At 40.0% G+C, this 6,847-nt stretch overlaps 1 protein-coding gene and 1 long non-coding RNA gene across 3 annotated transcripts in view; both read left to right on the plus strand.

Moving 5' to 3' along the window:
- AUTS2 (activator of transcription and developmental regulator AUTS2) overlaps positions 1–6,847 on the plus strand; it is a 1,182,161-nt gene that overhangs the window by 53,615 nt on the left and 1,121,699 nt on the right. The window lies entirely within an intron of this gene.
- The window catches only part of LOC142862440 (uncharacterized), a 95,944-nt gene that overhangs the window by 12,072 nt on the left and 77,025 nt on the right, over positions 1–6,847 (plus strand). The gene's annotated exons all lie outside the window — the stretch shown is intronic.

The raw sequence follows: 6,847 nt of genomic DNA on the forward strand, positions 1-6,847 counted from the left end.
TTAACTTTCTTGGATTAGGTTGGTTTTATTCATTTGGGGCAAGTTAATCTAAATAACTTGAAAGTAGGTACCTGCAGTTGGTAGAGAGGACATTCCATGTAGAAAAATAGACTATATCCTGGCTGCCCTTTGGCTTGGTGGCTGTTAGTGCCTGTGCCAAACATTTTCTTTTTTTTTTTTTTAGTCTTGGCTTAGGCGAAGAGAGTCAGGTGAGATGTATGTAAATAGTTGGAAAATTGGCTGCTGTGTCATTGGGCAGGTATGGGGTAAATGGATAGGTGGGAGCTTCATTTTTAAGCTTTGTGAAATCATTCCTTATAGGCTGTATATATTTTAGAGGTTGTCCTTAAGAATCATGTGTTGAGTCAGTGTATAGTTGAGACACTGTACTAGATGTTGGAAATAAGATAAAAAATCTTGGATCTTGGGAGTTGGAGGCATCCTTAGCTGTAATTTTCTGAGTGTGTTTATAGTTTCATTATAAGTGCTAGTTGGCTCTTGCCTATTTCTACAGATGCAGTGACCATTGTTTTGCTTCATATGATGAAGCCAAACATCCTTTTTTTTTGTCATAGGCTTTCTCCCAATTTGTAACTTTATTGCCAGGAAAAGTTTTACAAAGACATAAATTATGTCAAATTTTATTACAGATTTAATGTCTTCTGGAAAAAGAAAAAAAAAATGCAAGATATTGGGACCATGCAGGTCTGAAAGTATGATTACTTACTTCTACAGCGAGTACTGGAGGAACTGTGAAAAAATTGATAAATTTGACTTAGATCTTTGCCAAAGGTGGTTTTGTCAGATATAAACAATTTCAAGACCCACAAGTCATTATTACATGCTGGATTAGCTGTCGGAATGGCAGGGAATTGCTTTCTGGGCATCTTTTTTTTTTTTTTTTTTTTTAAGAGACAGGGTCTCACACTGTCATTCAGGCTGGAGTGCAGTGGCTTTATTGTGGCTCACTGCAGCCTTGAACTCCACAGAAGCAGTCCTTCTGCCTTGGCCTCCTCAGTAGGTAGGCCTACTGGCGCATGCTACCTACCTGCCTAATTTCTAAACTACTTTTTGTAGAGATGGCGGTCTCACTGTGTTGCCCAGGCTGTTCTCCACCTCTTACTCTTCTTAGGCCAAGAAGTGAGTTAAGCTAAGTTCTTTATTTAACCTTTCTAGTGGGACAGCTCTGCATCTGTGTCCTGTTCCCAAAGACTAAAGAAAATTTCAGGTGTGGGCTAGACATGGAGCCTGAAGAACAGTTATGATTGATTAGTGGCTTTGATTTACTTTTAGGAATAAAAGTACACTAGCCCTTCGGGTGAAGATAATATCTCTAACACTCCTCTTTATCGAGTGAACAGTGTTCTCTTCCTGTGTAGCACTTATATTTTCAAGAGCTAGGGTCATTGACAGAATACTTCTCACTCTTGAGTTTCAGAGTGTAGCAGAGTACACAAGCCTGATGCCAGAAAGCCAGAAATGTAATTTTCTCTAAGTGTATTAAGAATTACTTTAATTCTCTGTATGTGCATGTGCATGTTCACCCTGTTGTAGTACTTTTTTTTTTCATGCTTCTTGAGGAGGAATAGCTCCTTTTTTACTTTTATGGATTCTTGATTGCACATTTGTCAGGGTTACCTTTGTTAGGAAGCAGCTGATGGAAGAATGTGTGCTCATTTTATACTTGTGACCTTTACTCTCTTCACCCCTCTGACCTGAGGCTCACCCTGCCTGCTACCTCCTCTGTATCAACCCAGCTTTGTTTTTCTGGGCCTGTTGTTCCCTCTCAATGAAGTCCACCTCCTTACTTCTCTGTTTCAACTTAGTGTCTATTTCTGCTGAGGCAGTTCCAGATGGGCAGAGCTTGGGGAGGGAATTTGAATGAGGAACATTGGATCTGGTTAGGGGAAATTTATAAAACTTCTGTATTCTGTGCTAATAGTTTTCAGATGCTTTGGAATCATAGATGAGACATTGGTGTGGCGACCTTTGAGAGCTGCTCTTACTGGCCAGCAGACATTTATACCTTCTTTTTCTCCCTCTCACCGTCTCTGCTTTCCCTGCCCAGTTTGTCTGGAAGAGTCCATCAATTCTTTGAAAGCCCACTCTTTCTCCTCTCTTTTAAAGTCTTCCTGATTGACTTCCCACATCAGCAACACCCAATCTTTCTTGGTCTAGTTCTTAATCTTGCTTGGTCCCTTTAGGACAGAAGAAGCCATCCTCTCTGTGGTTTGCTGATATCCTCAAGGGGAAGCAGGGCCACAGACCCTTCCATGTCCTGCCCCAGACCTTCACAGGGAGCAAAAATAATGCCTAAAGCTTATTAAGTACTTAAAATATGCCTAGTACTCTGTCAAGTACTTTATATAAATTATCTCTTAAAATAGTCTAGCCAGCTCAATAAAGTTTATGTACTATAATTGTCCTCATTTTACAGATGAGGATGTTGATGCCCAGTAATGTGCCATATGTACAAAGCTGCAATCAAATGATGGAATCACTTAATTCTATCAAATAAGGCAACCCCCTTCACAGCCAGGATAGCTGGATTTAAGGTAGTTTTCCTTATTTGGGATGTCTCCCTTTTTACGTTGACCTAAACACTTGCTGTCTTTATATTGTCAATTTACTTACTGAGCGTGGTGTTCTAGGTTAGTCTTTGATGATGGCGTCTGTGTTTTAAAGAACCAGAAAAATGGTAAGAGGTGGTCTTCTTTAGCTGTAGTACCCCTTTGACTCTGCAGTGAAATGATAGGGCTCTTGACAAGGAAAAAAGACCATAAGTGCTCTTGCTTTGGAAAGATTAGTTAATTGGTAGAGGTTGTGTTTCTGTGGTTAATTTGTGTTCCTGTCTTAGTAATAATGTTAGTATCTGTAAGCAGCAAATGTGTCACCCAGCAGTCCCATAAAACAAGGCACTCTTCAACTTCATTTGGTGCACCTGAATAACAATAGGGAAGCTTGTTGACCATTTGGCACTTCACAACCCATTAATTAGAAACTGTAAAACAATAATACAGACATGAAGTAAATCCTCTAGTTAATGAAAAAAACCCCGACAATCCTGTGGCTGAGTGCAAAATCACAACTGGCTGCTTATACAGCAAAGCAAACACTTCAGGATTTTGGCAGCTGTTTTGTACATATGAAAAGCCCTAGGCTTTATATTAATTTGGGGGCTGTCATATTTTTTAAAAACTGAAAAGAACAATTGCCTGACATTCTTGTTTTTTTCATTTACTGCAGTGGCTCTCAAATTATGGTCCCTAGTCCAGAAGTATCAGCGTCATCTGGCAACTGGTTAGAATTGCAGATTCTTGGACCCCCATCACAAACCTACAGAACCAGAAACTCTGGGAGTGAGGCTAGCAATTTATGTTTTAAGGTGTCTTCCAGGTGATTCTGATGTACTTTAGAGTTTGAGAAACACTAGGGGGTGGTTAGAGTAATTTGGGGGAAGGGAACTGGAATCCTGTCTTGCCCCTACTCGAAGATGAACACTAGACTTCTCTGGCCAGGGGTGAGATAGTTGGCTTGAGATGTATTAATAACATTGAGATTATACAAAGGCTAGGTATGGTGGCATGTGCCCATAGTCCCAGCTACTTGGGAGGCTGAGGTGGGTGGATTACTTGTGCCCAGGAGTTTCAGACCAGCCTGGGCAACATAGCGAAACTCTCTCTCTCTCCTAGCCAACCCTCCTTAAAAAAAAAATACATGTATACACATACATATATATATACACACACACACATATACATATACATACACACAGACACACACACACACACACACACACACATATATATATATATATGTATATATATATATATATATATATATATATATATATATATATATATATGAGAAGGCTAAAGTCTGTCTCCCCACTGTGTCAGGAAATTGAGGGTGAGTGTCTCCCAGGATCCCTGTGCCTTCCTGGGGCCCTAGAGAGGAGAAGGGGCTCGAGCAGTGGCTTATTGCCAATCTTTAAGGAACAATTTCAGAGCTTCATTCACCACGTGGGCTGTTGTACTGCCCACAGGTCATACCGGGCAGTTGAGAAGAGGGAGGGGAGAGAAGCTAAGACCATCTTGTCTCCCAGGCAGAGCCTTAGCCTTGCTGCTGGTGTAATGTGCTCCAATTGTCAAGAAGTGTCATTAAAAACTGAAAGGAAAGATGACAGTGGGATGGTGGCAGGGCAGATTTTTTTTTTTCTCTGTATGTACTCTCTCTCTTCCCTGTTTTCCTGCCTCCAGCTGTCTTGGCAGATGGGATTGTTTAATAATTTTCTTGTGACCTCTTGGCAAATGGCCCCTCTACTCCTTTCCCACTATGTGGTGACCACACAGTGATAGAAGTTCGTTTAAGAGCCATTAGAAGTTTTTGCATAGCTGACCACTCCTGGAAAGGCTCCTTGGGAAGTAAGAGTGTGCCACCAGAGTGAAATGAATTCTCAAGTGACGTTACCACAAAGGCTCAGATTCCTGACACTCCTTGGGTAGCTAGGCTGACAGTCTCTCTGTTGGGGAAAAATCCTCATATACACAGGAGCACTCATCCTGTGATTTCCTGTTGTTGTTTTTTTTTTTTTTTCCAGAATTGTTAATTTTGCTCATTTTGAAATTTAATTTGCTCACATTTTTTTCTGTCTTTCAGAATATTGGGTTTTCTTATTCCCTTAAAAAAAAAAGAGCGTAGGGCATGTCAGCCAGTGAGTGTATCCTGTTCTTTGATTTAATCACCTAAAATAACATGGGAAAGCTGCAGGGATAAATGGGTGAATGAGACATAACTCCTGTCTTTCCTGACCTCACAGAGACTAATTTCTGGGGGAGGAAAGTGGCCAAGAAAAGAACCAGTCAGATCTTGGGGTTCACTTTATTCTGTCTGTGTTTTTAAGTGGGAGAATTTGCTTGGATACCTGGATTTGTTGTTGGATCACAAGCCCAACATCAGGCTTATGTGGGTATATGTAGTTATTTTGGATTTTGTTTTATTCTAAAGGATCTGTGTCCTGTTGGCTTTTAGGAGGTGGTAGCTGCTGATTCTCCTTTTATGTGACATTCAGGGATCATGGAGAAGTCACAGGCTCACATTGTGGTGTTCTTCCTGGATTTCAGGAAAGATGGTCTTTCTATCAGATGAATGGGAGGGTCTAAGCCAGTTAGATTTTCATGAGTGGCGTAGCCTTTTTTGTATTGGGAAAGGAAGGCTAAGCCATCATCCTCCCTAGCATGCCTGCCCTTCATCTTGCTTTAATTAAATACACAGCTGATCATGTCAGCTTGGCTCTTGGTTGGAACAAAACATCCGGTAGACAGTTGTGACAATTAAGTCTCAAGACCCAAGCTTCGTTTGTTCTGAGGTAATTAAGATAAATCTGCCTAAGCATCTCCACATGCAGATAAAATGTAGTGCTGATTAGAGGTGACTCACTAATAAACCTCATTTGATTAGGCAGAACCAGTGGGGTGGAGGCAAATATTTGAGACTCTGGCCAAGCTGATTATTCCATTGACCTTTCACATGGGGAGAAAAACCTGTTTGATTTTTTCTGTCCCCAAGTACTTGATGCTATTACCTGTGACAACTAAAGGACTTAGGTGAAATAAACAAGTGAGACCTGTGGAGTTTTCCTTAAGAATATCAGTCAGCTACCACCTAGGTAGAGCATGCTTTCTGGAAGATCAATGGAGAATGGATTTTGCTGGAGGTCCAGGCCTGGAATGATAATTAAGAAGGACATTCCAAAACACATCCAGAATGTTCTGATAAAGTCTTAGCAGATGTGGTGGTGAAGTTGTGTTTTTTTTTTTTTAAGTCACAGTTTCTTTGTTTATTAGGTAATGTTTCACAATTTTTTATAGAAAAGCCAACCTAGAATTGCTTTAGAGTGTTTATATCAAGACCTCATCGGTAATTTAGGAGAAAATTCCTTAATTGCTCCATCTCTGGCTCCTGTAACACTGGGCACACCTCTTTTCTCAGTATTTATCATATTGTACTATAATTGTTGGTTTACCTCTCTTGTTCTGTCTTAGAAGCAGGGAAATTGTCTAATTATTCTTGATGTTTGCCCAGATGCTCAGCAGCATCCTGGGGCAGGTACAGGGGTTGGCATACTACGGTCCATGGGCCAAGCCAGGCCACTGTTTTTATAGGCTTGTGAGCTAAGAGTGATTTTTACATTTTTAAATGGTTGAAAAAAAATCAAAGGAAGAATATTTTATGACACATGGAAATTATGTAGAATTTAAGTTTCAGTGTTCATAAATAAAATTCTATTGGAGTATAGCCATGCTCATTCATTTACGTTATTGTCTTTGGCTGCATTTTGCGCTACAACAGCAGAATTGAGTAGTTGCAACAGAGACCATATGGCCTAAACAGCCTAAAATATTTAGTATCTGGCACTTTTCAGAAGTAGTTTGTTGATTCCTTTCCTGTTATATAGTAGGCATATAGTTAATGCTTATTGTTTGCATTATTTCAAATATAAACCTGAGATCCTAAAAGTGTTCATTAAATGTTACATGAATGAATGATCTGTTTCTCTTGTTATTCATTTGTAACCCTAAGTTTAGGTCTTAGTGGTACTGGTTCATTTCTTAGAACTAGACAGTTATATGGTACTTCTGAGAAACTTGAATATAGAGTTCTGTTAATTATTATTAGCTTTCCAGGTTCTGAACCCATTATATGGGATATAGAGACATAAAAAGTCACAGAGGGGTTAAATAGATCAAAACACACAGTAAAGAAATGGCATGGCAGGCACAGTGGTTCTCACGCCTGTAATCCTGACACTTTGTGAGGTTTAGGAGGGAGGATTGCTTGAGGCCAG

Source organism: Microcebus murinus, chromosome 19 (genome assembly GCF_040939455.1).
Source record: "Microcebus murinus isolate Inina chromosome 19, M.murinus_Inina_mat1.0, whole genome shotgun sequence".
Lineage (NCBI taxonomy): Eukaryota > Metazoa > Chordata > Mammalia > Primates > Cheirogaleidae > Microcebus > Microcebus murinus.